The sequence below is a fragment of the Myotis lucifugus genome, unplaced genomic scaffold, assembly GCF_000147115.1.
Source record: "Myotis lucifugus unplaced genomic scaffold, Myoluc2.0 scaffold_0, whole genome shotgun sequence".
Taxonomy (NCBI): Eukaryota; Metazoa; Chordata; class Mammalia; order Chiroptera; family Vespertilionidae; genus Myotis; species Myotis lucifugus.
The window spans coordinates 26,634,199-26,660,544 of record NW_005871048.1 but is presented as its reverse complement, the minus strand read 5'-3'; the positions used below and the strand labels follow the sequence as shown (position 1 = coordinate 26,660,544).

Sequence of the window (26,346 nt, the reverse complement as noted above, 5' to 3'; positions counted from 1 at the left end):
CAGAGAAGAGCTCATTAATTAAAAGATCACACTAGCTGCTTAAAGGCTGCCTCTGCCTCTGGTGATTTAAGTGGAACAGACATATACTGCCTCTTTTAACAGTCTACAATTGCCTTTAGTTTTTCTGTCAATAGTTTTAATCTTCTTTGTTGTTTTTATAAACTTAGTCTTTTTTTAAAATATACTTTGCAATCAATTTTGCAAGTATTTGTAACAATAGGTTCAATTGTGGACCTCTGTCCCTAAATGGAAAAGTCATTCTAAGTTTATTTTAGGTAAAACATGAATTTATTTGGTTGCTTCATTTCCATACGTAGTTGTTATTAAAATCCTTGCACTTTTATAAATTTCAGACAGCAAGACAGAAAGAGAGAGTGAGGGAAAGAAGGGGAGAGGACTTTGTAATAGAATCCTGCTTGAGCCAACTCTCAGTAGTCTTTTGGCAAAAGGCCTGTGTGTGAACTATTTCCAAGACCTCAGTCTGAAAGACAGCCAAAGGCTCCACAAAAGAACAGGTTCTAAATGGCTTATTACCTTTCACCTTTGACCTTTTACCCAGTTGCCTCATACTTTGTGAACTTGAAATCTTGTGAGAGAATGCTTTGCCATCCTACTATTTACAAACAACCTATTTATTCTACAGGAACAGCTTGGCAGGACATATCCAGGTCACCTGACCTGGGTTGTCCCAGAAACTGTGCCTCAGACTCTTCTTAAAATTAAGCCAAAACTGCAACATTTTGACTGGTTGAAATCAGTATTGGACTGTGTAGCAATCATCAATCATTTAATTCATTTTTATGTTGTACACTTCACCAAACTATTAACACAAAAAATGTAAAAGCAATCATACTTGTGTTATAAGTGGTATAAATTATGCCTTGCATGGAAGAGAGAAAAAGCATACATTTTTAACCTGAATATTACAAGTTAATCTCAACTATTATACTACCCTAGATCTTGCTAAATTTACCAGTTCACGACAAAAATTACACAGTCTTGCCGAGCCAGTGTGGCACAGTGGTTGAGTGTCAACCTATGATACAGAAGGTCACAGTTCAATTCCTGGTCAGAGCTCATGCCCAGGTTGCGGGCTCAGTCCCCAGTGGAGGGTGTGCAGGAGGCAGCCAATCAATGATTCTCTCTCATCATTGATGTTTCTATCTCTCTCTCCCTCCCTCTCTGAAATCAATAAAAATATTTTTTAATAAATCTTTACTGTTCAGATTATTACAGTTGTTCCTCTTTTTTCCCCCCATAGCTCCCCTCCACCTGGTTCCCACACCACCCCATGCCCTTACCCCCCCGTCACTGTCCTCATCCATGGGTGTAAGATTTTTGTCCAAACTCCTCCCTCACCCTTCATACCCTCTTCCCCCTCAGAATTGTCAGTCCACTCCCTTTCTATGCCTCTGATTCTATTCTATTCACCAGTTTATTCTGTTCCTCACATTTTTTATTCACTTGATTTTTAGATTCACTTGTTGATAGATATGTATTTGTTGTCACTTTGTTGTTCATAATTTTTATCTTTACCTTTTTCTTCTTCCTCTTCTTAAAGAATACCCTTCAGCATTTCATATAATCCTGGTTTGGTGGTGATGAACTCCTTTAGCTTTTTCTTGTCTGTGAAGCTCTTTATCTGACCTTCAATTCTACATGATAGCTTTGCTGGGTAGAGTAATCTTGGTTGTAGGTTCTTGCTATTCATCACTTTGAATATTTCTTGCCACTCCCTCTGGTCTGCATAGTTTCTGTTGAGGAATCAGCTGACAGTCGTATGGGTACTCCCTTGTAGGTAACTAACTATTTTTCTCTTGCTGCTTTTAAGATTCTCTCTTTGTCTTTTGCTCTTGACATTTTAATTATGATGTGTCTTGGTGTGGTCCTCTTTGGATTCCTCTTGTTTGGGGTTCTCTTCACTTCCTGGACTTGTAAGTCTATTTCTTTCATCAGGTAGGGGAAGTTTTCTGTCATTATTTCTTCAAATAGGCTTTCAATATCTTGCTCTCTCTTTTCTTCTGGCACCCCGATAATTCAGATGTTGGTACGTTTGAAGTTGTCCCAGAGGCTCCTTACCCTATCTTCATATTTTTTTATTCTTTTTTCTTTTTGCTTTTCCGGTTGGGTGTCTTTTGCTTCTTTATATATCAAATCTTTGACTTGATTCTTGGGATCCTCTAGTCTTCTGTTGGATCTCTGTATATTATTCTTTATTTCAGTCAGTGTATGCTTAATTTCTGACTTGTCCTTTTCCATTTTTTTTGCATTCTCACTGAGATCCTTGAAGGTCTCACTAAGTTCCTCGGAGGTTTCTAGAAGATTTTTGAGTAACCTTATAACTGTGGTTTTGAACTCTAAATCCAGTATTTTGCTTTCCTCCATTTCTTTCATTTGTGACATGTTTCTTTGTCTCCGTATTTTGGCTGCTTCCCTGTGTTGATAGAGTGGCTTTGTGTGGTAGGTGTCCTATTCGGCCCAGTGGCTCAGCCTCCCCAATCACCTGAGGTGGACACTCTTGGTGCACCCCTTTGTGGGCTGGGTGTACAGTCTTGTTGTAGTTAAGCCTTGATTGTTGCTGGTATCCCTGGGAGGAAATGACCTCCAGGCCAATTGACTGCAAGGACCCACTGTGTCTATAGTGGAAGAACTGCTGTGCTGGAGACACCCTTATGGGGCAGGACTTGCATCAGTGGGGCTTTGGTACTCACTGAGTCTGCCTCTTGAGTGTGTCACTTATGGATGTGAGGAGTTGAAATCTGGTATCTGACCACTGGGTACACTGGCTCCTGAATCTCCAAGGAGGCGCAAATTCAACCACTGTGTGAGTCCGCCCAGCAGGCGCTACCGCGAGATCTGCAGATTTCTCCTCTTTGTTTGGGGTTTGAAGATTTTGGAGCTCTCTGACCCAGCTGCAGTTTGTTAGGTTAGGCTGCAAAAGGGCAGGTGATCCATTTGCGCCACTGTGCACAGTTTGGGTGGGGTTGTAAATTGAGTGGGGCGGGATCTCAGAGAATCACCAGGGCGGAGCAAACAGCGATGGCTGTCGTCAGCCGTCTCCGTGACTCCGCGCCTCTCCGAGTCTCAGTGTCTCTGCGTCCCTGAGTCCCCAAGTCCCGCACTCCCAAGTAATAATGTTCCCTGCAAGCAGTTCTGCAAGAAAGCCACCCTCGCTTTCCAACCCAATGCCAAACAGTCCAGTTTCTCCCCATAGGAGTCTGGGTCCCTAGAGTCTCACCAGAAATGAGTTCAGTGCAGTCGGGAGCTTGTATCTCCTGATTGAAAAAAAACTGCGCACCCAGGTGCAGCCCGGTTCTCGCACCTCTGTACCTCTGCTCTTGGCGCCTCTGCACCTCCTACCCAGCCTCAATGCGCTTTTTTCTTTCCTTCTAGTTGTAGAACTTCCACTCAGCCAGCTTTCCCGTGGTTCTGGATGATCACCGTTTTGTCTTTTCGTTGTAGTTTTAATGTGGTTGTGGGGGGCGGCACGTACAGGTATATACCTTATGCCGCTATCTTGGTTGTCCAGAATATTTTTTTTAAATCACACAATCTTTCAGTCAGTTATTCATGTGTTTTCAAAACTCAGCATTTATTTTAGTCAGATTTTACATTAGGCATTTACCTAAAGAAATTACTTGATTAAATTCATTACCTCCAGCATGTTTGAACTGATCCTTCAAGGCTGCTGCTTTGATTATTTTGGTGATTCCTTTCAAATAGATAATATAATTAATTTAAGTCTCACAAATTATTAAGGAGTATAAATATAGTCAGATTTATTTTTTAAATGTGAAAATTTATTTTAAGAATGAATAAATTAGTGAGCAATCACATTTCAAAGGGTCCTTTATTATTCAATGAATTTATTTTCAGGAGTTATTTTATTAATGTCCTTACTGTACTCAAAATATAATTAAATTTGCCAAAATATTATATGCACACAGCTTATCAGAAATATCAACTATTTTGAAATAAGTACAATGTCAATGGATTTTCTTAATTGAAGAAAACTGTATCATTGTATTTACATATGTATTCACCACTAAGGAAAAATTAATTGCACTGATGACAAGAGTGAAGTTGATTTAATAATTTACCACTTGATAAATGGTAAATATGGTTTTTAATTTTAGAAAAGAGCTTCCGTGTTTAATCTAATGATGACAATGATGATGATAGGTAGGTAGCATTTATTGAATGTGCTGAACACTGCTGTATGTACTTTACATGGATTATCTAATTGAATCTTCATGACAACCCTATGAAATTGATACAATTATTATTCTCATTTATAGAACAGGAAAGTGAATCAAAGATAAGTTAGCAAGAGAAAGACGGAATTTGAACTTAAGCAATGTGACTTAATTGCCTCTCAAACCAGAGATGACTCTTAGAAAAAACTTACTAAATATACAAATAAAGTAACATTTTGAATTATAATACTTGTATACCACTTTATACTTTCTTTATAAATCACCTTCATAAATGTTTCATTTGAGTTTCACAATAATCCTGTGAGGTAATATCATCATTCCTATTTTACAAATGAAGAAGCTAAAAGTAAGAAAGATTTCCCAGCCAGCCTGGCTCAGTGGTTGAGTGTTGACCTATGAAGCAGGAAGTCATGGTTCGATTCCCGGTCAGGGCATATGCCCTGTTGAGGGCTCAATCCTCAGTGTGGGGCGTGCAGGAGGCAGATGATCAATGATTCTCTCTCATCATTGATGTTTCTATCTCTCTCTCCTTCTCCCTCCCTCTCTCAAATCTATAAAAATATATTTTAAAAATTAATTTAAAAAATAAAAGTAAGAAAGATTAACTGATTTTTCTAAGGTCACTTGGCTAATAAATTAATAGTGTGAGAATGCCAACCCAGGTCTTTTAAAATCAGACCTTATGGGGTTTTTCTTTGTAATTAAATGTATTGGGATGGCATTGCTGATCTCTATCGGCTAGATACCATTAGCTCCCTGAACCCCAACTGCAGAAACCAAAAATGTCTCCAGACATTGCCAAATATCCCTTGGGAAAGCAAAATCATCCCCACTTGACAACCACTAGTTTAGACTATCCCTCCTGCTGAAAACTAAAAATGCAGAACTTTTATAAAAATACAATCACTTTAAAGCACTGAGCTGACATTATAGGGAATTTTCAAGTCAAATTCTAAATGAAATATCAAACCCAGTGCTATCTTTCTAGTAAGTAGAACATCAAACACCGAAGCCAATATTGACTTGTGGACATTTGTTAGTTGGCAAATTTAAACTTCAATTCAGAAACATTAAAGGCAAAGAGCCCCACCTAAGGAGGGGGTTGTCTAATAGAAAATCCTCTCCATATTAAGTTGGACCTCAAAGGCAATACCTAGAATGTCCTCCCATTCACAGCCTCACCCCTACGACTTCAGTGAAGGTTACTTTGGCACTAAGAAGAACGGAGGGAAAAAGGGAAAGGAAATGAGGAGGAACCTCTATAATCAGATGCAAATAAAATTAAATTGTACCTCTATCTTATACCACTCACACGAAAAATTAACTCAGAATAGATTAAAGACTTAAATATAAGACCTGAAACCATAAATTCCCAACTTCCCACTACCAAAAATATTTGGTCACAGGCTGGCCCTTATGCATATTTGCTGACCAAGTTCTCATTACCTTAGTTGACTAGGGAACCTCAATTAGAGATTTTGGTTGAAGTGGTCCTAGATTATTTGGCAAAAGCAAATGCAAATCCTCCCTCTAAGAAGGGAACTTTATACTAAGCCTCCAAATAATTTTGCAAAAGCAATGAGAAAGATAACCAAGCATGCAAGGGAACAACAGCACAATGGACAAAAGCCTACATAAATAAAAGACAACTGAGAGGAGAACCAAGATGGCGGCATAGGTAAGCACCTGTACTTGCTGCCTCTCACAACCACAACAAATTTACAACTAAAAGACAGAACAACTATCATGAAGAACTGCAGAAAAGCTGGATGAGTGAAAGTACTACAACCAGAGAGGTGAAGAAAGTGCATTGAGACTGGTAGAAGGTGCGGAGGCACAGAAATGGCTGGCACCTGGTTATGCTGCTTTTTTAATTGGGAAGAAGATACAAGCTCCCACTTGCTCTGAACTCCAGTTCTGGGCAAGACTCTGGGGAACCCAGACACATACAGGGAGAAACTGGACTGTCTGGCATAGGGGCAAAAAGCAAGGGCGGCTTTCTTCCAGACAAAGGTGCTCACAGTGCTCATTGTTCCTGCACTGGGACCTCTCCAGTGCAGGGCTGACTGGCAGCCATTGCTGTTTGCTCCACCCTGGGGATTCCCTGAGACTCCGCCCCACCCAATTTTCAACACCACCCAAGCTGTGCCCAGTGGCTTTTGCATATGAATGGCCTGTCCTTTTTCAGCCTAAAACCTGTCAAACAGGCAGCAGCTGGGTCAGGGAGCCCCAAAGCTATCAAAAGAAGGCCCAAGAACTGGCACCAGCACCTTGCTTCACAGCTGGGCCTCATCTGGGCACTTCCAAACCCCATACAAAGAGGAGGAATCTGCAGATCTCGCTGTAGGTCCTACTGGGTGGCCCCAGGCAGTGGCTAACTTTGAACGTCCTTGGAGATCCAAGAGCCAGTGTACCCAGTGGTCAGTGTGAGATCATACCAGATTACAACTCTTCACATCCAAGGGGCAGACACAGTCAAGGGGCAGACTCAGTGAGCACCAAAGCCCCATTGATGCAAGTCCTGCCCCATAAGGGTATTTCCTGCACAGCAGCTCTTCCATTGTAGACACAGCTGGTCCTCACAGCCAATTGGCCTGGAGGTCAATTCCTCCCAGTGATACCAACAGCAATCAAGGCTTAACTACAAGACTGTGCACACAGCCCACAAAGGGGTACACCAAGAGTGTTCACCTCAGGTGATTGGGGAGGCCAAGCCACTGGGCCCTGTAGGATACCTACCACACAAGGCCACTCTATCAACTCAAGGAGACTTAGCAGCTACCCAATACATAGAAACTAACACAGGGAAGCAGCCAAAATACAGAGACAAAGAAATATGTCACAAATGAAAGAAATGGAAGAAATCAAAATACTGCATATAGAGTTCAAAACCACAGTTATAAGGTTACTCAAAAATCTTCTAGAAACCTCCGAGGAACTTAGTGAGACCTTCAAGGATCTCAGTGAGAATGCAAAAAAAAAAATAAAAAGGAAAAGAATCAGTCAGAAATTAAGCAAACACTGACTTAAATAAAAGAATAATATACAGAGATTCAACAGAAGACTAGAGGATCCCAAGAATCAAGTCAAAGATTTGAAATACAAAGGAGCAAAAAACACCCAAGGGGAAAAGCAAAAAGAAAAAAGAATCCAAAAATATGAAGATAGTATAAGGAGCTCTGGGACAACTTCAAGCATACCAACATCCGAATTATGGGGGTGCCAGAAGAAAATAGAGAGCAAGATATTATAAAGATATTTGAAGAAATAATGACAGCAAACTTCCCCTACCTGGTGAAAGAAATAGACTTACAAATCTAAGAAGTGCAGAGAACCCCAAACAAGAGGAATCCAAAGAGGACCACACCAAGACACATCATAATTAAAATGCCAAGGGCAAAAGACAAAGAGAGAATCTTAAAAGCAGCAAGAGAAAAATAGTTAGTTACCTACAAGGGAGTACCCATACGACTGTCAGCTGATTCCTCAACAGAAACTATGCAGACCAGAGGGAGTGGCAAGAAATATTCAAAGTGATGAATAGCAAGAACCTACAACCAAGATTACTCTACCCAGCAAAGCTATCATGTAGAATTGAAGGTCAGATAAAGAGCTTCACAGACAAGAAAAAGCTAAAGGAGTTCATCACCACCAAACCAGGATTATATGAAATGCTGAAGGGTATTCTTTAAGAAGAGGAAGAAGAAAAAGGTAAAGATAAAAATTATGAACAACAAAGTGACAACAAATACATATCTATCAACAAGTGAATCTAAAAATCAAGTGAATAAAAAATGTGAGGAACAGAATAAACTGGTGAATAGAATAGAATCAGGGATATAGAAAGGGAGTGGACTGACAATTCTTGGGGGGAAGGGGGTGAGGGGGGTGTGGGAAAAGACTCAACAAAAATCTTACACCTATGGATGAGGACAGTGGGGGGGTGGTAAAGGGCATGGGGTACCTCAGCCCCTGTGGGGGGGGGTGAGGGCCTGGGGTGGGGTGGGAACTGGATGGAGGGGAGCTATGGGGGGGGGAAGAGGAAACATCTGTAATAATCTGAACAAAAAAGATTTAAAAAAAAAGAAAAAAGTTTTCCAGGTAACCTCCATGCTGTCTCAAAGGGTAAGAGATCCTTCTTTTTCACTGCTACATAGTATTCCATGGTATAAATGTACCACAGCTGTTTTATTCACTCATCTACTGATGGGCACTTGGGCTGTTTCCAGACCTTAGCTATTGTAAATTGCACTGCTATGGACATAAGTGTGTATATATTCTTTCTGATTGGTGTTTCGGGTTTCTTAGGATATATTCCTAGAAGTGAGCTCACTGAGTCAAATGGCAGTTCCATATTTAATTTTGGGGGGAAACTCCATACTGTTTTCTATAATGGCTGCACCAGTTTGCATTTCCACCAGCAATGTATTAGGATCCCCTTTTCTCCGCAACCTCGCCAGCATTGTCATTTGTTGATTTGTTGATGATAGCCATTCTGACAGGTGTGAGGTGATACCTCATTGTCATTTTAATTTGTATGTCTCTGATGATCAGTGACTTTGAACATTTTTTTTCACATGTCTCTTGGCCATCTGTAGGTCATCTTTGGAGTAGTGTCTATTTAGGTCCTTTGCCCATTTTTAATTGGATTATTTATCTTCCTTTTGTTAATTGTATGAGTTCCTTCTACATTTTGGATATTAACCCTTTATCAGATGTATCATTTCCAAATATGTTCTCCCATACAATGAGCTCCCTTTTCATTTTGTTGATGGTTTCTCTTGCTGTCCAGAAGCTTTTTATTTTGATGTAGTCCCATTTGTATATTTTCTCCTTAGTTTCCCCTGCTCCAGGAAATGTATCCACAAAACTATTGCTACAAGAGATGTCTGAAATTTTGCTGCTTATGTTTTCTTCTAGGATTTTTATGGTTTCACGACTTACATTTAAGTCTTTTATCCATTTTTAGTTTATTCTTGTGTATGGTGTAAGTTAGTGGTTTAGTTTCATTTTTTGCATGTATCTGTCCAATTTTCCAAACATCATTTATTGAAGAGGCTGTCTTGACTCCATTGTATGTTCTTGCCTCCTTTGTCAAATATTAATTGACCACAGAGATGTGGGTTGATTTCTGGGTTGGAAAGAGGAGCATTTTATGGCCCCAATTTAGTTTATGGTCACTTCACAAAATCTGTCAAAGTTATAAAAGATGTAAAGTTTTTTCTGTAATTAATAACTTGATCTTTTGTCTCTCCATATCTAATTCTTTATTTCCAATTCTACCAGGATGATTTATATTGTTAAAAACATCTTTAGAGGATTAGTATTTTGGTCATAATTTTATATGAATACAATAATGGATTATATATTAGTACATAAATAACTGCCTAATCAGGAATAAAATTTTAATCCTAGAAAAGATGTTTAATAGAAATTTTAACTAGTAGGCACATAATTAGTGGTGCTAGGGGTTTAAAAATTAAATTTCAATGTGGTTAAAGCATAAATTCAAGAACTTTAGACAATTTTTAAGAGAATAAAATGCTAAAATAAAAATCAGTTTATAATGTGTTTATATAATTAGGTGTAATTATACATTACTACTCTATTTTCATATATGTTAATATAGTAGAATATTATTCAGAAAAAAATTTTATGTAACATTTTTTTAAATTTTTTTACAAATGTGTCTTTATCCCCCGTAGTCCCGTCATCCCCCAAGTCTTTCCCTCACCCTCACCCTCACCCGCTGTTGTCTGCGTCCATCGCTTATGCTTATATGCATGCATACAAGTCCTGTGGTTGATCTCTCCCCCGTACCCCTACCCTCCCCTACCTTCCCTCTGAGGTTTGAGCATCTGTTCGGTGCTTCTCTGTCTCTAGATCTGTTTTTGTTCATCAGTTTATGTTGTTCATTATAGTCCACAAATGAGTGAGATCATGTGATATTTATCTTTCTCTGACTGACTTATTTCACTTAGCATAATGCTCTCCAGATCCATCCATGCTGTTGCAAAGGGTAGGAGTTCGTCCCTTTTTACTGAGGCATAGTATTCCATTGCATAGATGTGCCAAAGTTTTTTAATCCACTCATCTGCTGATGGGCACTTAGGCTGTTTCCAGATATTAGATATTGTAAATTGTGTTGCTATGAACATAGGGGTGCATACATCCTTTCTGATTGGTGTTTCTGGTTTCTTGGGATATATTCCTAGAAGTGGGATCACTGGGTCAAATGGAAGTTCCATTTTCAGTTTTTTGAGGAAACTCCATACTGTTCTCCACAGTGGCTGCACCAGTCTGCATTCCCACCAGCAGTGTACAAGTGTTCCCTTTTCTCCGCATCCTCGCCAGCATTTGTCATTTGTTGATTTGTTAATGATAGCCATTCTGACAGGTGTGAGATGGTACCTCATTGTCGTTTTGATTTGCATCTCTTGGATGATTAGTGGCTTTGAGCATGTTTTCATGTGTCTCTTGGCCTTCCTTATGTCTTCTTTCAAAAAGTATCTATTTAGAGCTTTTGCCCATTTTTTGATGGGTTGTTTGTTTTCCTTTTGTTAAGTTGCATGAGTTCCCTGTAAATGTTGGAGATTAAACCCTTATCGGAGATATCGTTGGCAAATATGTTCTCCCATGCAGTGGGTTTTCTTGTTGTTTTGTTGGTTTCTTTTGCTGTGCAGACGCTCTTTATTTTGATGTAGTCCCATTTATTTATTTTCCCTTTAGTTTCCATTGCCCTAGGAGCTGTGTCGGTGAAGATATTGCTTTGGTATATATCTGAGATCTTGCTGCCTGTGGATTCCTCGAATATTTTTATGGTTTCCGTCTTACGTTTAAGTCATTTATCCATTTTAAGTTTATTTTTGTGTATGGTGTAAGTTGGTGGTCTAGTTTCATTTTTTTGCCTGTGTCTGACCAAGTTTCCCAGCACCATATATTGAAGAGACTGTCTTGACTCCATTGTATGTTCTTGCCTCCTTTGTCAAATATTAATTGAGTATAGTGGTTTGGGTCGATTTCTGGGTTCTCTAATCTATTCCATTGGTCTATATGTCTGTTCTTGTGCCAGTACCAAGCAGTTTTGAGAACAGTGGCTTTGTAATACATCTTGATATCTGGTATTGAGATCCCTCCTACTTTGTTCTTCTTTCTCAGGATCACTGCAGCTATTCGGGGTTTTGTTTTGTTTTTATTCCAGATGAATTTTTGGAGAGTTCTTTCTAGGTCTGTGAAATATGCCTTGGGTATTTTAATGGGGAGTGCATTGAATTTATAGATTGCTTTGGGTAGTATGGACATTTTAATGATGTTGATTCTACCAATCCATGAACACAGTATGTTCTTCCATCTGTTTATATCTTCCTCTATCTCTTTTTCAAACATCTTGTAGTTTTCTGAGTACAGGTCTTTTACCTCCTTAGTTAAGTTTGTTCCTAGGTATCTTAAATTTTTTTGTGCAATGGTAAATGGGATTTTTTTGTAATTTCTCTTTCTGTGAGTTCACTATTGGTGTATAAAAATGCCATAGATTTCTTGGCGTTAATTTTGTATCCTGCTACTTTGCCAAATTCGTTTATTAAGTCTAATAATTTTTTGATGGAGTCTTTAGGGTTTTCTTTGTACAGTATCATGTCATCTGTGAATAATGACAATTTTACTTCTTTTTTTCCAATTTGGATGCCTTTTATTTCTTCTTCTTGTCTGATCGCTATGGCTAGAACTTCTAGTACTATGTTGAACCACAGTGGTGAAAGCAGGCATCCTTGTCTTGTTCCTGTTCTTAAGGTTTTAGTTTTTGCCTATTGAGTATGAAGTTGGCTGTAGGTTTGTCATATAAGGCTTTTATTATGTTGAGGTATGATCCTTCTATTCCCACTTTGCTGAGCGTTTTTATCAGAAAAGGGTGTTGGACTTTGTCAAATGCCTTTTCTGCATCAATCCATATGATTATGTGATATCTGTCTCTCAGTTTGTTTATGTGATGTATCACGTTTATTGATTTGTGGATATTGTACCAGCCTTGCATCCCTGGAATAAATCCCACTTGGTCATGGTGTATAATTTTTCTAATGTAATGCTGGATCCGGTTTGCTAGCATTTTGTTGAGGATTTTAGCATCTACGTTCATCAGGGTATTGGCCTGTAATTCTCTTTCTTTGTGGTGTCTTTATCTGGTTTTGGGATTAGGGTAATGCTGGCTTCATAGAAAGAGCTTGGAAGTGTGCCTACCTCTTGAATTTTCTGGAATAGTCTGAGAAGGATTGGTTTCAGTTCTTTGAATGTTTGGTAAAACTCCCCTGTGAAGCCATCTGGTCCAGGGATTTTGTTTGCTGGAAGCTTTTTGATTACTGTTTCAATTTCATCAGTAGTTATCGGCCTATTCAGGTTTTTTGATTCTTCCTGATTAAGTTTTGGAAGCTTGTATTTTTCTAGGAATGTGTCCATTTTGTCGAGGTTGTCCAGTTTTTTGGAGCAGAGGTGTTCATAGTATTTTTTTACAATCCTTTGTATATCAGTAGGATCAGTTTTTACTTCACCTCTTTCATTTCTGATTTTATTTGGGTCCTCTCTCTTTGTTTCTTGGTGAGCCTGGTGAGAGGTTCACCAATCTTGTTTATCCTTTCAAAGAACTAGCTCTTGGTTTCATTGATCTTTTGAACTGTGTTGTGTGTTTTTTGTTTTTTGTGGTGTGGTTTTTTGGGGGTTTTTTGGTCTCTATGTCATTTATTTCTGCTCTGATCTTTATTTCCTTCCTTCTGGATACTGTGGGCTTTTCTTGTTGCTCTCTTTCTAATTCTTTAAGTTGCAAGGTTATTTAATTTATTACCAGTTTTTCTTGTTTTTTGAGGTAGGCCTTAGAGCTATGAATTTCCCTTTCGGGACTGCTTTCATTGTGTCCCATAGATTTTGGATTGATGTGTTTTCATTGTCATTTGTTTCCAGGATGTTTTTTATTTCTTCTTTGATCTCTTTGGTAACCCAATCATTGTTTAATAGCATACTATTTAGCCTCCAAGTGTTTGATTTTTTTTCATTGTTTTTATTGTAGTTGATTTCTAGTTTTATGCCATTGTGATCTGAGAAGAAGCTTGTTATGATTTCTATCCTCTTGAATTTGAAGAGACTTTGCCTGTATCCTAATATGTGGTCTATCTTTGAAAATGTCCCGTGTGCACTGGAGAAGAATGTATATTCTGTAGCTTTGGGGTGAAATATTCTGAAGATGTCAATTAAGTCCATCTGATCTAGTGAGTCATTTAGGATTGCTGTTTCTTTGCTGATTTTTTGTTTAGAGGATTTATCCAGTAGTATTAAAGTCCCCTACTATGACTGTATTGCTATCGATCTCTCCCTTCATATCTTCCAGAAGTTGTTTTATGTATTTGGGTGCTCCTGTATTGGGTGCATATATGTTTACCAGAGTTATATCTTCTTGTTGAATTGCTCCCTTTCGTATTATGTAGTGGCCTTCCTTATCTCTTGTTATGGCCTTTACTTTGAGGTCTATTTTGTCAGATATAAGAATTGTTACCCCAGCTTTTTTCTCATTTCCATTTGCCTGAAAAAATTTTTTCCATCCCTTCACTCTCAGTCTGTGTGCATCCTTTGTTCTGAGGTGGGTCTCTTGCAGACAGCAAATACATAGGTCATATTTTCTTATACATTCAGCTTATCCATTTCTTTTGATTGGTGCATTTAATCCATTTACGTTTAATGTTATTATTGATAAGTACTTATTTGTTGTCATTTTTATTCTTAATATTTGTGTTTCTTCTTGCCTTTCTGTTTATTCTTTTTAAAGCAGTCCCTTTAGCATTTCTTGCATTGCTGGCTTGGTAGTAATAAACTCTCTTAGCCTTTTTTTGTCTGTGAAGCTCCTAATTCCACCTTCAATTTTGAATGATAGCCTTGCTGGGTATAGTATTCTTGGATTCAGTCCCTTGCTTTGCATCACTTTGTATATTTCATTCCATTTCCTTCTGGCCTGGTGTGTTTCTGTTGAAAAATTAGTTGATATTCTACTAGGAGCTCCCTTGTAAGTAACTTTCTGTCTCTCTCTGGCAGCCTTTAAGATTCTTACTTTGTTGTTGGTATTTGCCAATTTAATTATGATGTGTCTTGGTGTCAGTCTTTTGAGGTTCATCTTGTTTGGGACTCTATGTGCTTCTTGGACTTGCATAGTTTTTTTCTTGCCAATATCAGGGAAGTTTTCTGTCATTATTTCTTCAAACAGGTTTTCTATTCCTTGCTTCTCTTCCTCTCCTTCTGGTACTCCTATTATGCGAATATTGTTTCGTTTTATGTTGTCCCAAAGCTCCCTTAGGCTCTCCTCTTGCTTTTTAAATCTTCTTTCCAATTGCTGCTGTGTTTGTGTGTGTTTTCCTACCTTGTCTTCTAATTCGCTGATGCGGTCCTCAGCCTCTTGTAATCTACTGTTAAGCCTTCCATTGTGTTCTTTATTGCAACTATGTCATTCTTCATCTCCTCTTGGTTCCTTTTCATGTTGGTGACATTCTCATTCAGCTCCTTATAATTCTCATTGAGTTATGTGTATTTGTCATTGAGTTGTGTGTATTTGTCATCCAGCCGTTTGAGCATCCTTATAACCATTACTCTGAATTCTTTCTCTGATATGTTGCTAGCCTCAGTTTCATTTAACTTCCTCTCTGGTGATTCTTATTTTTCTTTCCTTTGGGGATTGCTTTTTTGTCTTCCCATGTTTTGCTGTAATGTTTTAATTGTAGATGCGATTGCTTTGCTACCTAGGCTCTTTGGGGAATGGTGCTACTGGTGTGATATCTCAGGTCTCCTGGGCTTGGTAATCTAGAGTAGCTCCCTACTTGAGCTATTTGGGTTCTCTTGATGTATGCCTGTGAGCTGGAAATGCGCAACTGCGGTGTCTAGAAGTCAGCAGCAGCCATGGAGGGGGTTGTCCCAATTTTTGCTGTCTTATGCCCTTGGTTGAAGTTGTGTGTGCCCAGCAGAGACTCACAGTGGCACTGAAAGAGCGTGCAACTGTAGTGTCCAGAGTTCTGCAGCCGTGGGGTGGGCAGACTCAGTTTTTGCTGCTGCACCTGTGGTGGATAGGCGCACGCTCCCAGTGGCGGCTTACAGCGGCACCAGTGGTGCGTTTGCCAGCTTGGCTTACTGAAGCACTCTGAAGGGCTCTGGCACTGAAGCCACGTAACTGAAGCATCTGTGGGCAGGTATCCAGGGTGAGTGAATTCAGAATTTCTACTGTCAGGGGGAGTGCGTCACTATTTGTCCAAGATCGTACCTAGTGGGGGCTCACAGCAGCTCCTACAAGCGCTCTGTCATAGATGAGCTCTGGGTGCCTGCTCCTTGGAAATGCGCAACTGTGGTGGTGAGTTTGCCGGCGCAGAGCTCTGACGCACTCTGAGGGGCCCTGGCGCTAAAGATGCGTAGCTGGGTTGTCTGTGGGCAGTTATTCAGGAAGAGGGAATTCAGAATTTCTACTGCAGGGCAGCATGCCCTTGTCTGTTCAAAATCACACCCAGCAGGGGTTTACAATGGCATCCAAGAGCTGCCTATGGAGTGGTGTGCCCTGGAAGTCTGCACGCTGGAAACGCACGAATGTTGGAAATGTGTGAATGTGGTGTCCGGAGTTCTGCTGCTGGGGAGGGGGAAAGTTGCACTTACGGCTGTGGGAGTATTGCACCTTTAGAGGTGGAGGTCCCAGGGTCCGCAGGTCTGCAGGTGGGGCAGCAGGATTTTGGTTGGAGTGGCTGCTGGGTTGTGGGCAGTGTCCAAGACCTGTCTGGGTGGTGGTGCTGATGAGCTTCTAGAAGAGGCCACTCTCCCCTTCAAGATGGCATGGGCTCCGTGCCGAGTCCCACAGTCCAGGGAGTGCCCTCAGTGGTGGTAGTCTCTCCCTGTCCAAGAGAGCCTGGTCTGCCAGCCTCTGCAGCTCCTGCCAGATTTAACTATCCCTCACTCACTCATACACACACATCCACACACTCTCCTTTCATCCCCTCACTCACTCACTTCCTATCCCTCACCTCCGTCCTGCCAACCGCCATCTTTTTTTTTCTTATATAACATTTTTTTTAAACATATTTTATTGATTTTTTACAGAGAGGAAGGGAGAGGGATAGAGAGTTAGAAACATCGACCAGCTGCCTCCTGCACATCTCCCACTGGGGATTTGCCCGCAACCAACGTACGTGCCCTTGACCGGAATCGAACCCGGGACCTTTCAGTCCGCAGGCCGACGCTCCATCCACTGAGCCAAACCGGTTTCGGCCTTATATAACATTTTTAAAGACAATGGAATAGCAACAAAACAATTTTTAGATATAATATAAATAAATCTTATTTATTAAAGAAACTAAGTTAGAAAGCACGGGAACACTGACACACTAATTACTCTGATTTACATATGACTCGAAAGTATAACAGCACAATTCTGTGATCCTTATATATACAAATTTTCCCTTAACTTTGATGATTCTGCCTTTGTTGGAAACACAGAATTACTTTATCATATGCAATTCTATTATTAGTAAGAGGATCTCATAATAACTCTGTTAAACAACTGGGGCCCTACATTCCCATGCCTGAGAATTTTCAATGAAGGGACCTCACTTTTACTAAGGTAATAACTGAATTTTGTTCAAGATTCTCAAATTTTGAGTATATCACATTAAGAAGCACTCACTTTATTTTCAATTGCTTGGGTGGATGGGATTAAAGAAAATGCAGCTGTACTATAAGAATTTTCTGCTACTCAACTGCCAGTGTAGTTATACATGAAGAATGCTTATTACGTCAAAAGAGAACAGAATGCATTTCAAAGCACAATTGACCCCCTGGATTCAGATTTACCAATGGAAAGATTCCAGTCACTATAGACTCTTTTCCCTACTCAAAAAGAGACCCTCTCTACTAATTACCATTAAAATGCTCCACATTTTTAAGTTTGCAGCATCATGGCCTCATTACAAATTAGGTATTTAGAGAAAACTGCATTTTCTTTAAAAGAAAATGTTAAGTATGTACAATTCCTCCATCATGCATTTTTTAAATACTAACTGTTCTTGCAACCTTGACTCAGGCAAATGCTCAAGGAGATTATAGAACTGATATAAGTATGAGTTTTATGCCTGATGGGAAATTATTCTAAAGATTTTTTTAATGTGAAAAATGACATCATCATTGTGAATTCTGCTCTGGAATACAAAGGCAGGAATTACATTGCGTTGTTAAAATATTAGCAACTACATTTCATTTTTTGAAGAGGCAATTTAGTTTTCTGAAATAAAGACTTGATTATATCTCTTATTACTGTTGTAAGAATTTGATATATCACAAAATATAAGAGTTACAGCATGTGCCAACTATCAACCAGGAAAAATGAACATGATTCATAATTCACTTTGAGAATGTCTAGTTAGTCAATCAAGTGATTTGTAATCATGAAGGCTGCCAGAAATTGGATGAATAATGAGCCACAGTAAAACCCCTGGATGTTTTTAGTATTCTTATTTCATTATGTGACTTTTATTGCTATTTTTAATCTCTGTTTCTCAGCATCACAAATTAAATCACATATTTACTTAGAATTTTTTTTTCTACTAAATAGGCTAAAGGATATACAAGTTGAATGGCCAGAGTATTTAATGTCTTCCTACAAAATTAAAAGTCTTCATGTTTATAGCTGGAGCAAAGAAAATTGCATTCCTTCCAATCTCCTCAACACTTACCTCATTTTATCTAAATTATTTAGTGAATATGCTATTTCAGCATAGCTCATTCTAATTCAGTATATTTTCTTAAGTTGTTTTATATAGTCTAAAACAAATAAAATCATTTAACAGAATCTAGTTGTTATCAGAAGTCTTAAGCTTGCTTTTAATATTTTAATTGCATAACATTTCCTCAGTTAAAATTATAATATAAGCTGATGGCCAAAGAACATTTTACCTCTAATCCATATAATCTTATTAAATTATAAACAGAGAAAATATGAACCAACTTAAAGCTTGGCATATTATTAAAAGGATAATGTGATAAATTAGTGTTTTTCAAAATGTAAAACTACAAAGCTATGTAAGACTTTGTCATTCTGATAATACTGACCATTAGTCAGGAGTATATTACATAAGAACTACAGTTTAAAGCAAATGGAACTTTAAATGTGATAACCAATAGGCTCATTTTTTACTTCCTTTTCATAATTTTCAAGCAGAAGGGTCCTTTTCCAACTTTAGATTGATTATGACATGACACCAGAGCACATGTGGGCCTCTTTAAGGAAAGTAATAGAGTCCTTGAGTCAAGATCTATCTACTCATTATTGAAATACTAGAGGCCCGGTGCATGAAATATGTGCATGGGTGAGGGGGTCATCCCCTCAGCCCAGCCTGCACCCTCTCCAATCCGAGGCCCCTCGGGGCATGTCCGACTGCCAGTTTCCTGAGGATCGGGCCTAAACCGGCAGTCGGACATCCCTCTCACAATCCAGGACCGCTGGCTCCTAACTGCTCACCTGCCTGCCTGCCTGATCGCCCCTACTGGCCCCCCTGCCAGCCTGATCACCCATAACCACCTCTGCCTGCCAGCCTGGTCACCCCCAACTGCCCCCCCTTTCCAACCTGGTCGTCCCCAACTGCCCCCCCCTGCCAGCATAGTCGCTCCTTACTGGCCCCCCTCCCACCGGCCTCGTCTCCCCCAACAGCTCCACTCTGTTGGCCTGGTTGCCCCTAATTGCCCCCCCACCAGCCTGGTCACCTCTTAATGCCCCCCATGAAGGCCTAGTTGCCCCCAGTTGCCCCCCTGCCAGCTTGGTCATCCCTCACTGTCCTCCTCTGCTGGCCTGGTCGCCCTTAACTGCACACCCCTGCCAACCTGGTTGCCTCTAACTGCACCCCCTGCCGGCCTGGTCACTCCTCACTCCCCCCCCCTGCTGGCCTGGTTGCCCCCAACTGCTCCCCCTGCTGGTCTGGTCACCTCTCACTGACCCCCCTGCTGGGCTGGATGCAGACAACTGTGCCCCCTGCCAGCCTGGTCGCCTCATGCAGACAGTAAGACCTCGCTCTCGGTTTAGATGGCCCCTGCGCCTTTGTATAGATATAAATATTTATGAAAAAATCACTACCTGAATTTATGGGTAAATTTCCAATATTAAATGTTGGTTGTTCAAGATAACAATATCTTAAACTCCAAGAAGCCAATATGATTATAGTGAGAACTCAGGGAACTATTTTCTACATTGAATGGCCCCTGAAAAGTATAGCAATACTCCACCTTAGAATTACTTTATCAGTCCTGTCATACCAACTATGAGAATCATCTTTTCTTTAAAAAAATTTATCTTTTCTTTCCTATCAAGATTAACCAACCATTCCTTCATTCATTCACTCAGTCATTCAAAAATGTTTATTAAGAAGCTACTATGTTCCTCCTTGTGCTAAAAACTGAGGATATAAAAATTAGACACACCACCTTTTTATTTGCCCTTAAGAAATATATAGTCTAGTTAAAAAGAGACATATAAATAAGTGTAATAAAATATAGGTTCTAGAATAACCTATGTACGGGAAAGGCTTACGAAGGTAAAGTTCACCCGGCCAGCGTAGCTCAGTGGTTGAGCATCGATCCATGAACCAGGAGGTCATGGTTCGATTCCTGCTCAGGGCACATGCCTGGGTTGCAGGCTCGATCCCCAATCCTGGGCATGCAGGATGCAGCCAATCACTGATTCTCTCTCCTCATTGATGTTTCTCTCTCTCTCTCTCTCTCCCTCTCCCTTCTTCTCTGAAATCAATTTAAAAATATATATTAAAAAGAAGAAGGTAAGATTCACTGGCAGAGGTCAGTAGTCAGGAAAGGCTTCAAAAAAATAACAAAGCTGAGTCTTAAATGAAAAGTTGCACTTACCAGGAGCAAAGAGGAAAGATCATAATGGTAAGAAGGAAAATATAATGAAGATTAAAAAGTACCAAATAACAAATCATGGTAGGATGACTACAAGCTATTTAGTCTAAGACCGACATGTAAGGAGTATATATGATATTAAGTGGTAAGGGAGGGCTGCCAGAGGTAAGCCTAAAGCAGTATGCTATGGCTCAGTAACAAAAGACCTTGTACATACACTAAAGAGAACACAATCTATCTACACTAATAAAAGAGAAACATGGTAATTAGCGTACGACCGCTACCCTTTTCATTGGCTAATCAGTGAGTATATGCAAATTAACTGTCAGCCAAGATGGCAGCCGGCAGCCAGGCACTGAAGCGAGCATGAGGCTTGCTTGCTGCGGACTCCAACATTCCCCGCCTAACTTGCCGGCCTCTCAGCTGCAACTCTAAGCAACTATGTACTATGTTGCAAATAAGAAGCTAAACAAAACCCCAGAAACCAGCCGGACTGAAAGCCAGGCAGACCGAAACATTGTATCGATGTTTTCAGCAGCGAGGCCTCAGAGCTAAAGCTGGCCCAGAATAAAAAAAAAAAAAGAAAAGAAAACAAGGAGCAGTAGGAAGCTTTAGTCACTCGCCAGCTGGAAAACAGCCCTCAGCCCCTCACCCAGACTGGCCAGGCACCCCAGTGGGGACCCCCACCCTGATCCAGGACACCCTTCAGGGCAAACCAGCCAGCCCCTACCCATGCACCAGGCCTCTATTCTATAAAGTAAAAGGATAATATGCCTCCCAGCACCGGGATCAGCAGAGCAGCAAGGCTCCCGGCACCAGGATCAGCGTGACAGGGGGCAGCGCCCAAACCCCCTGATCGCCCTGCGGCTCTGTGTGTGACGGGGGCGGGGCCACAACCTCCCTATCCACCCTGCTCTGTGCCTGATAGGGGGGAGCTCCCCAATCCCCTGATTGCCCTGTGGCTCTGTGTTTGACAGGGGGAGCTCCCCAACCCCCTGATCGGCCCTGCTCTGTGTGTGACAGGGTGCGGCGCCCCAACCCCCCCCCCCACGGGCCCTGCTCTGTGCCTGATGGGGGGAGCTCCCCAATCCCCTGATTGCCCTGCGGCTCTGTGTTTGACAGGGTGCAGCACACCAACCCCCCTGATCGGCCCTGCTCTGTGTGTGACAGGGTGGTGGCGCCCAACCCCCCTTCCACGGGCCTTGCTCTGTGTGTGACAGGGTAAAGCCATAACCTCCCCATTGGCCCTGCCCTGAGTGTGACAAGGTGCAGCGCCCCAACCCCCTGATCCGCCCTGCTCTGTGTGTGACAGGGGGTGGTGCCCCAACTCCCCTATCGGCCCTACTCTGTGAGTGACAGCGGGGAGCTCCTCAACCCCCTGATCAACCCTGCTCTGTGCATGACAGGGCAGCGCCCCAACCCCCTGATCGGCCCTGCTCTGTCATGACAGGGGGTGGCGCTGCAACCTCCCCATCTACCCTGCCTTGAGTGTGACGGGGGGCGGTGCCCAACTCCCTAATCGGGCCTACCCTGAGGGTGACCGAGGGTGGATCGAAACCTCCCAATCCGCCTGCTTTGTCATGAAAGGGGGGAACCCCAAATATCTAATGGGCCTGCTTTGAGCTTAACAGGGGTGCGCATTAGGAATTGGACCTGCCCTCTGCCACCCGGGAGCAGGCCTAAGCCAGCAAGTCATTATCTCCCGAGGGTCCCAGACTGCGAGAGGGCACAGGCCGGGCTGGGGGACTCCCCTCCCACCCACCCGAGTGCACAAATTTTTGTGCACCGGGCCTCTAGTCTTTTATAAACAATAGAAACCATCAAAGGATTTTAAGTATAAAAACATAGGATCATAGATTTCCATGATGTCTAAACAACTTATGCATTTGGCTTTCCTCAACAATGATCAAACCAACATTTCACATTTAATTATGCATCTGTTAGAGAACTATCACCATTTTAGCCTACCTGTTTTATATCATATGCAAATGATTTTCCAGAACAAGGGTCTCAGCCTCTAGCAAACTTGTGAGTAAAATAACAATTCTACTCCCTGAAAAGTGGGGTAGATACTAAAGATACACCAATTTCCAAGGGATTCATCAAGATTCTACTTAAAGAATTCATACATGTGATATATGCACTTGCATATACACACAACATTAAATATTCATAATCTATTGACAGATTGTCAAAAGTTATGCCCACGTGAAGTCACAAAAGCAAATGTTTTGGCCAGTCACATTTTGGTGTGCCTTAATAAGCAGTATAAAATCACTGTGAAATAGCCAGACTGTTTCATAAGTGAAGCAGTTCAGTCCTCAGTTACATACATAAAAACTTCATGCAGCTTAACACAGAACTTCTAAATAGACCACAGAAGCTCTGAGGTCATGTATCCACACTTGGAATCCTGGGTCAGCCACTTGTGCAAATTATTACATTCTTGAGTCTTAGTTTTCTTGTCTATAAACCTGGGGCAATTATTCCTACCTCATATAACTATTGTGAAGATATAATGAGATATAGAAAGCACTTAAGCATAGAACTAAGCAAATATTCATTATTCAATAAATAGTATTTTATTATAACTACACTAGAAATTATTCTAGCTATGACAAACTCAAGTTTATACACTAACTAATTTTGTTAGACTTGCATTATTAAAGAAATTTCCAAAATCTAGTCCAAATGAAAATGTTTGAGGTAGGCCAAATGTGAAAATAACAATCATCATACTGAGGCAAATCATATAAAATAATGTATTTAAGAAAAAAAATTTTTAAAATGCATCAAGTTACACTGACTAATTACTTATAAAGCATGGGAAGAAAGAGTCCAATCTTTTTTTTCCAAATATTGAATTTTTAACATCCAGAGGGGAAAAGTATCTCGTTTTATGCTAGAAAGTTGTATGAATATATATGTATATATCCATAAGAGGTCAAAAATAAAACCATAGTCCAAATCATCTAGTGGGGAATTTGGAAAAATTGAAATAGTCCAATCTTAATATAGAAATACTCAGAGCCTTTGTGAGGAAAAGAAAATTGTACAATAAAACTTTTTCTCAAATTATAGTGCCATGTTATTACCTCTTTTAATTTTATGGCCTCTTACAAAAAAAACATACAGTACAGATAGTAAGGCTGGTTATAATCATGTAATGTCATGTACCTGTAATATAAGGAGCCCCTTCTTACAGTTAGGCCTTTCATCTGCCTTCAGTGAGCATCAGTCCTACCAGTCTGTGACTTTGGGATTTGTTTATACCCTGAAAGAAAGAAAATAAAAATGTAATAACAGCAACAACCAAAAAAAAGCAGAATACTAGCAAAGCAAGACTATAAAAGAAAATTTACTTTGACAGCCTGACAAATAAATGACTCAATTGAAAACAACTAGAAAAAATGAGGATCAAAGCAACATTAGTAACTGTATCAAGTTATTTCTGTATACTCCCATATGTTTACATATATACTTGAATATGTACATAATTCATGGTCAGATAAGATTGGGTCAAATCACAAAAGTACTTAGTAGAGTAAAATGAAGTTATGATTATTAAATATGTATTAAATAATATTGACCTGAACTACAGATTGCTAAGCAAATACATTACTAACTCTTATAAAATTAAACATATGTAGTCATCCACTATATCTCTGAATAGCAAGCATTAATGATGGCTACCAGTTGAAAGACCAAAATGGAAGAGAATTTTCAGGTTGATAGTGAAATTTTCTGAAATCAGTAATATGTTTTAAAGTAAGTATAGAACAGGTCATTCTGTTCAGCCAATATTCATCCAAACAAAAGTCATGAATTATAAGTTAGTTAACATGTGTTATATGGAAATAAGAATGAAGGTGAGAGAGAAGTTAATCAAACTACTTTTAGGTATATTCATAAACACCAAATTATTATTTCCATTCTTTTTCATTGTTAGGTTATTCCTGTGTGATCCTTATACTCAAGTAATAAAGCATGATGGTTTAATATCTCATAAAACAAAATTTAAACCAACCTATCACTTGATAAAACTGAAAACATAAAATAATACTAGCATGATCTTTCCTGTATGAAAATGACACTGACTCACCATCCGTAGAGATGAGTTTCAAGTTGTTTTTCCACAATGGAAATGGACTTGCTGATCGAGCCAGTTTCCTTGCCAAAGTTCCCTGGTGAACGAAAGCTTTTATCTGCAGGATGAGTGTTACCAGTAGTTACAGAAAACAACTAAATTAAATAATCAACATAGAAATTAAACTTGTGCCTTGATCCCAAGCCACTATGTTCTGATGACCTACAAATAAAGCCACAGAAATATATAAACACTGTATAATACTTACATACAAAGTTGCACATGCATTTCCTTAGACACATTCACTGTATTCTATATTTACTGAACTAAAAATACAATCAGAGCCTGACCTCTTCCCTAAATAAAAATCTTCTGAGCTGTCTTAGATAAAAGAGATTGCTTCTGACATGTAAAATCAGAAGAATATAATGAAAATGCTCAGAACATGAAAGCATGTCAATTTTACATTCCTCATCACAAGTAGCAATAACTGAGGAAATTACAGAATATTTTTGTTAATGTTAGCGATATTCTCAATAGCATTAAGTGTAATATGACTACAGGCAAAACTACCTTGACATTTCCAGAATTCTGAAAAATATGTCAACTTTTTATGAAGAAAAATATTTTTGTTACTAGCTACAGTGTTCATTCATACTAATACATGCAAAGGTTTTGTAATTAAATATTTCTGATATGAAATTTTATCAGTTGCCTGCTCAATCTCCATATGAGTTTAAGAGCTGGTTAAACATTACGCAAAGACGTAGGTCAGAGGTCCTCAAACTTTTTAAACAGGGGGCCAGTGCACTGTCCCTCAGACATTCCACACATGCGCACTGCGGGCCGGGACCAGTCGGCTGCTAAGAAGGACAGGCAGCCGCGGCAAAAACACGCGACGGGCCAGATAAATGTTTTCGGCGGGCCGCATGTGGCCTGCGGGCCGTAATTTGAGGACGCCTGACGTAGTTTTTAAGTATAAGTAAAAATAATGTTATGTGTTTCTTTATTATCTAAGAAAATAAAAGATTAGATTAACATCTGTTAAAAATCAATGAGAAAGAGTTAACAACTAGGCATAATTCAAACAAACTCACAATGCTAAGTATCTATGAGCAAGGCACTCACTATATGGGGGTTCTGTGAATAGGTGGTACACAATCTCAAAGAAATCACAATATTAATATTATTGAAACATTCCATTTTCAGTTCTACATACTTGTTTGCAATAACAAACAGCTAAATTCTAACCCAGATCCTCCGCCAAAACAAAGGATGAGGTGGAAAAGCAGGGCATCATACCAGCTCATTGTAGCTGCCACAGGGATGAAGCCCTGGGGCTCCTCTTGCAAGTGAAGATAAGGAAATTTCAATAGAGATGTTGAGAACATCTGCTAAACCTATGATGTAGGTCTACTGTCACCTGTAGACAAATAAACTTTGTTAATTTTAAGACACTAAAAATATTCCCAATCACAATTCCATTTTAATGAATCATTCTCTTTAACAACTCTGTATTACATTCATTACCATCATCCCACACCAACTTACCGAAATTGAGTCGTCCACTAAACTGCAAACCCTAAAGTTCCTCTTCATTTTAGTTTCCCATTTCCACAATGCCCAGCTGAGCACCTTACAAATTGTAAATGTTTAATAAATGTTTGATAAATTGAAGTTAACTAGTCATCTTACTCCCTCACCTGTTACCCCCCACCTCCAATAATCACTTATTCTAGCTATAGCCACCATTCCCGATGAAAAGATAGGATATTATTCATTCTGTAAACGTTTTTGCTTGAACACCTACTGGGTACCATGTTAACTACAATGGATACCAGTGTAAGTAACACCTGATTCCTGTCCTTAAATAACTCAATCTAGTAAGAAAGATAAAGATGGAAATTAGCCATTATAACATCCTGTAATCAGTTTATAACAAGTTTTGTAGAAAGTGCTACAGATACTAAAAGGAAGTGAAAACTGGCTTAGAATAAAAGCTTTAGAAAGGAAATGACATGTGAGATGAGTACTAAAGAATAGCTCCTGGACGGAGGGAGAAATACAGAAAGGGCACTCTCAGTGGAGAGAAGAGATGAAAAATTATAGAGCTGCAAAAGGGCACATGATATTCTGAGA

General features: G+C 39.8%; 1 long non-coding RNA gene across 1 annotated transcript in view; it reads right to left on the bottom strand.

Moving 5' to 3' along the window:
- The window catches only part of LOC106694765, a 42,933-nt gene that overhangs the window by 4,464 nt on the left and 12,123 nt on the right, over positions 1–26,346 (bottom strand). Inside the window, exons 2-4 of the long non-coding RNA XR_002828285.1 lie at positions 25,510–25,630; positions 24,223–24,325; positions 23,298–23,394 (exon numbers count right to left, since the gene is read on the bottom strand). This is a non-coding gene — a long non-coding RNA (uncharacterized LOC106694765). The remainder of the gene's footprint in view (positions 1–23,297; positions 23,395–24,222; positions 24,326–25,509; positions 25,631–26,346) is intronic.